The sequence below is a fragment of the Rhagoletis pomonella genome, unplaced genomic scaffold (genome assembly GCF_013731165.1).
Source record: "Rhagoletis pomonella isolate Grant_MI unplaced genomic scaffold, Rhpom_1.0 Rhpom_scaffold_00006, whole genome shotgun sequence".
NCBI lineage: Eukaryota > Metazoa > Arthropoda > Insecta > Diptera > Tephritidae > Rhagoletis > Rhagoletis pomonella.
In genome coordinates this window covers 22995231-23001648 of record NW_023458560.1, presented here as the reverse complement: position 1 = coordinate 23001648, position 6418 = coordinate 22995231, and positions in this window count along the sequence as shown.

Genomic DNA, 6418 nt, shown 5'->3' with positions numbered 1-6418 from the left:
TATCACATCATAGCTCGATAAATATTGGTTGTAACAAAAAAATCAATCAGTACTTTTTTATTGACAAAGGGTCAGAGATTTATAAATATTTTTTTATATTTTTCTTTAAGTCCACTTTTCCATACGTTCGTTAATGAACAATTTAGAAAGCTGTTAAAAAAAACATATTTGCAGGTTTTTAAAAATCTTAACTGACGAATTTTTAAAGGGTGTCTCGATATAGGGCCTGAGATATTAATTGTCTCGTAAAGCAGAGACTGAATAAAAAATTTAAAAAACAAAAACTTGAAATTAAAATTAGATCAAAATACGTGAAGTGGCCCATTTAAAAACCTTTCCTTTCGGATAACCAAGATAGTTACGTACTTTGGTAGAGTTCGAGGTAATCTTTGTTTCCCTATACTTTATTTTGCAATAATCCTCACTGCTTTACGAAACAATTAGTATCTCAGCCCCTATATCGAGAACAGGGTTGTTGCGAATATTCGCATTCGCATTCGCTTCCGCATTAATTTTAACATTCGCATTCGCTTTCGAATTCGCAATAATCAATGCGGATCTTTTGCGAGTACGAATATTGAAGAGACCCAAAATAACAGTTATTCTTTTAACGAGTTAAACTTGGCCAAATATTTTTTATTCCGAAATAAAAGTCCTTTCCGGGTAATAAACAAACCGCTTATCCAAATTATTAGTATCAAATGAAAGAGGTCTTAAATAGCTTTAAAACTGAAATATCTAAACGAGGAAAGCCACATATTGAAAATTATTTCAATAAAAAATGTTAATTAATTTCCATAGAACAAACCTTGGGTCAGGTATATGAATTTCTTTAGTATTAAATTATAAAAAAAAATATATATATATATATATATATATAAGTAGATGCGGTAACCGTCAGTCGTTACTTCTGTTTAAAAGCTATTTCAGTCCCCTTTCATATGATACAAAATTTGTTTAATTTGGAAAGCGGCTTGTTTATTATCCGGAAGGGACTTTTATTTCGGAATAAAAAATTTTAGGCCAAGTTTAACTCGTAAAAAAATAACTGTTATTTTCGGTCCCTGGAATATTGTGCAAGTGCACATTCTGGCCAGTCAGAGAAGAAAGGTTAAAAATTAATTACAAAAACTAAAATTGAAAAACACTGATGACGTTACAGGTTCTCCAAATTCTGAAACAACCAAAAGAATGAGAATGAAGAATTCTTTGGAAAAGAACGGGGTTTAAACAACGATCTTGCTATGATGCTGGGTTGTGAAGATGAAAGTCAGGAGGATACATCCGACATTTGCAATATTTAATAATAATTTTAGTTAATTTACCTAAAATAGAAAAAAATCTAATAATGACATAAACTTAACTTTAAGTTTGAATAACCGTTTAAGCAGTAGGCTTATCAAAAAATGATATAAGCAGTTTTTTGTAGAGCGTCTAATTTCTTATAAAAATATGTATTGCATTTCTCAGTTAATAAAAACGGTTGTGCTTTTGACAGGCATCTTTGGACATCCCCCCCCCCGTAGGTATTAAAGACGGGGCTATTACAAAAAAGTTAGTCGATATTTTTAAATCAGTCTAAGGTACATACAAACTTACGTACATCTGCGTTTGTTGAATATGAGAGCTTACATTTATGTGGGTAAATATGTACGTAAGTGGAAACGTTAGTAGAACAATGGTTGGCAACAAAATCCGTTTTTCAGAATTTGCATGGGATTTTACGGTAAAAATATATAAAAAATATTCTTCTATTTTTTCGTTTGTTTTTACAAACACAAAAACAAATATTTGTGTATAGAACCAATAGCCACAGGCGTCATGTTGTCAAAGGTTGAATTCGAGTTTTGTGAAAAAAAAAAGTTACATACATACATATTTACGGATATTCGGTTGAATTCATAAATATGTACATTAGGGCGGATCAATTTGTGTGGGAGATTTTTCCGACTATAAGCGTATAGCACAGGAGGATTCTTCGTGTAATTCTCAGCAAATTTGCCGAAAAAACCATGGGTCTAAAATCAGTTTGGAGTTTGCCAAATCGCGAAAATGGGTTTCTTTTACTTAGCATTTTGCTGTATTGTTATAAAGAAGTGCTTAAATTAGTTGTTTTTGCACTGATACCTCACAAGTCTAAATCGGAATAGCTTTGGCCTAGTTATTTTAGTTTTTCCTAAACCAATTTTTGAAAAAAGGTTAGAAACAACATCGTAAGAAAATGTGAACAATTTCACTGTTGCGCCCTCTGGCGGAAGTTTTAAGAAAAAGATAAGTCCATAAATGGATTTCTCATACCAAAAAACCCCTTGTAGCATGTTTTTATACAAAAATTTCGCAATTTGGCAAACTCCAAATTGATTTTAGACCCATGGTTTTTTCGGCAAATTTGCTTAAAATTACATGCAACATCCTCCTATGCTATACGCCTATAGTCGAAAAATATTGACCCGCCCTAACGTACATACACATATGTATTTGGTGTTGGATTAGTATGTAAACATGCGATTTCCATGCCTATAAAAATAAATTTACATAACTTCTTGCTAAAATAAAATCAATCGAAGAATGAGAAAATAGATTTTTTAAATCCTTCAGTGGCTTATGGCAATGAATTGAATTAAATACGAAAGTTTATAACAAGTAGTGTAAATTTAAATATCAATTTGAATTTAAATTAAAATTCGTTGTGCATATATTAGTTTTATCAATCACGGTGCGTCTGAATCAAGATTAAATGCAAGGATGTTGGACATTGGACAATCTGGCAAATTTTGAAAGCATATTGGTTTTAGTTTCTAAAAATTCAAATATGAAAATCAATCACACAGGGCTTTTCGAGAAAAGTGAACTTGAAAATTTTTATTACAATTTTTTTTTAATTTTACAATTCTCATTTTTACAGATATATGGCCTTATTCATAAAAAATAAAGTCGCTTTAAAAAGGTTTATAAAGTGAAGAATGTATGAAAGCGTCATTTTATAAAGCTCTTTAAACCCAATTTATTTTTATGAATAATCTATTGGCCTTATATATACGCATTAGGTCCAAAGAAAAAGTAAAGTCAAAATTTCAATGCTCTCACCCCCTAGGATTGTGCTTTACCGAAAAATATAACTTTTTACCTTGCAATCAAAAATAGTTAGAGGTCGCTCAAACCGCTCGAAGTTTTCCAGGTATTTTATATGCAGAAAAAAAACAATTTTTCGTTATAAATCAATATTTTTTTTAGAGAACTCTGTTTTTCTTAAGGAGACGATAATAATACCCAATTTTTATTAAACCATTTTTTAATATTAACTATTTTTATACATATGTAGGTCCCCCAAAAACTCAAAAAATGCAATGGGGGACCCATAAAAAATCGTTAGTGTCGAAAAGAGAAAAACAAAGTTTTCCGATCGAAAAATATTGATTTTCAATATTTATACGAAAAATTCTTTTTCCGCCATATAAAATCCATGGACAACTTTAAGGCCCAATTTCAGATGAGCTATTTAAGTAGAGATTGTTGATTAAATGCAAAAATTCATTTTCAGATCATATATTTAAACCGCACTTAAGTGGCCAATATTGGCTATTTAAATATGAGATATGCAATCCTGTGTTTGTACCAAACAACAGCATAAAATGTAAACAAACAAAAAAATGCAACAACAATTTCAAGAAACCAGAAAAAGTGCTGTCACTTGCATAGCATATTTAATTAAAGTTGATCTGAAACCCAACGAAAGCCAAATGGCATTTATATAACAATCCAAAATTAATCTCAAATGCCATTTTTTTATCTGGCCCTAAGCGCTTTGAGCGACCTCTAAATAGACCTGGGGGAGTGAGAGCATTAAGGTACCGACTTTAATTATTTTTTTGGACCCCAAATGTATTATTATTATGATGAGCCTTGAGCACTGTGACCTCTAGGGTGGACTATTTTGCGTGGCTCTTTACCCTATTTTTTTTTTGAAGTGAAACTTCTATAGCGGCGGTTGGTTGGTTGGGAGTAAATTGGCAAATTCAACGGAAATTGCACACGGAAGTGGTGCAACGGAAATGTTGCAACGGAAATGCTGCAACGGAAATGGTTGGGCCTGAAACAACTGCTCCTTGTGTGTATGCATATGGTATTAATTTAACTAAAATTTGCTAATAAAAGGTTAACGGAAATGCTGCAACGGAAATGGTTGGGCCTGAAACAACTGCTCCTTGTGTGTATGCATATAGTATTAATTTAACTAAAATTTGCTAATAAAAGGTTAAAGAATAACACTTTGAAAAAGGCCAATACATGAATGAAAGTAAAGGTGACTACGTACATAGATCAAGAAAATTATAAAGGCAAAGGTAAAAATAAAAACAAAAACCAGGATGCGTAAAGATAAAGGCAAAAATGAAGGCCAAGGTAAATTTAAACACTTTACTTATATATATAAGGGCAAAGGTGAAGGGGAATATGTATGCAGATGAAGCAAATGATAAACATAAAAATAAAGACAAAGAGGAAGATGAGGATACCGATAAAAGTAAAGATGAAGATGGGGAAAGAAAGTTTAAAATATAGGTAATTAAATAGGAAAGGATATAGAGAGAGACACAGAGACACAATCTGGGAATTATTTTGGGATTTTAGAAATTGTCGGAATTCTCGGGACTTATCGATAAAATAATCGAGATTTTTTCGGTTTTGTTATTGAAATTTTTATCGGTTTTGTTATCGATATTTTTATCGATTTTGTAATCGATATTTTTAACTATTTTGTTAGTGATATTTTTTATCGATTTTGTTATCCATATTTTTATCGATTTTTTTATGGATATTTATCAATTTTGTTATCGATATTTTTAACGATTTTGTTAGCGATATTTTTATCCATTTTGTTACCGATATTTTTATCGATTTTGTTATCTATGTATATTTATCGATTTTGTTATCGATATTTTTTGATTTTGTTATCGATATTTTTCGATTTTGTTATTGATGTTTATTAATTTTTTTGTCGATATTTATCGATTTTGTTATCGATATTTATCGATTTTGTTATGGATATTCTTATCGATTTTGTTATCGATATGTTTATCGATTTTATTATGGATATTCTTTTCGAGTTTCTAATAGATTTTGCTACTAATATTATTATCGTTTTTGCTATCGAAATTTTTATCGATATTTTATTTGTCGATAGAGTAAAAAGATAAAAATTAAGATAATGGAAAACAGAATAACATAAATGTAATTAGAACGAACGGAGGTAGAGGTAGGGATCCAGATAGAAAAAAAGACAAAAAATATAACCTTAAGCAAAAGCAGATGTATGTATGTGTGTACATATGTATGCATGTATATTGGTTATGACACAAAATAAATATGTATGTAACGTAAGTTTCACTTCTCCAGTGTGTCCCAGGCGCACTTACTTTTTTTATTTTGTAAAAGGTTAATAGTAGTCCTGAGCCAACACAGAGCAAGTTAAATAAAAGCTTGTAAAAAACCCAAGCGTATGGTGCAGTTATACCAGGTGAAGTAATTAGAGCGATTAAAATTATTTTGACACTGCCGTTTTTGAAAATTTGCCTTTAAAATTTGACTATTTATAAGGAAGTCGAATGTTAGAAAATAAAGCAAGAAAGCTGTTTTATTAATTCACCTTCTTATTGCGCCATGACCAAGCAACAAAGAAAATTGAGGAATAAATAAAAAATAATGGTGAATGGTCCAACCATTATTTTTTTAAGAAATATGGACAAAAAAGAATGTTACTCATACGCCACGTGTAAGTATGGCACAATTGGATTTGAAATCAGCGTCAAAGCATCTACATATGTGCATATAAGATAGGGTCGGTCCCGTTTTAGAGATCAAAATTTATTGAACCATGTAGCGTTGTCAGCTTCCGCATCGACGCATATTATGCTTATGAATCACCAGCTGAAGCAATTTCGCTAACGCTGCACAGTGGTTCGAGACGGAAATCTAGCTGGGCGAAATTATTTAATCAAATACATTTTGATACATTTTTACACAACTTCTTATCTAGGGGATTTACGAATCGCTAACTACGAATCTAAAGTCATTTACCACAATTCACAAATGGTGGCTCCAATACAATAATCGATAGATTTCTATGAAGCTGGGTATGTGCGGGTTTTCTGTGTTCTGGTTACTGACCTAAAGACAATTGGTGGATCCGATAAGCGGTCGAACAGTTTAAGAAATCATAGCACTTTATATCTAAAAATATATTTTTTTTTGTTCAGAGATTATAACGATTACAAATTTATTAAGGGTTTAATTATAATTGTGTAACGAACCAGGTAAATATTTAATTCCTATCACAGCATTCCATTCAATACCTGCACGCTCTGAACTTTTGAGAAATAGCGGAGAATCAACCCCGGAGGCTGACTTGCATGTGCTGAAA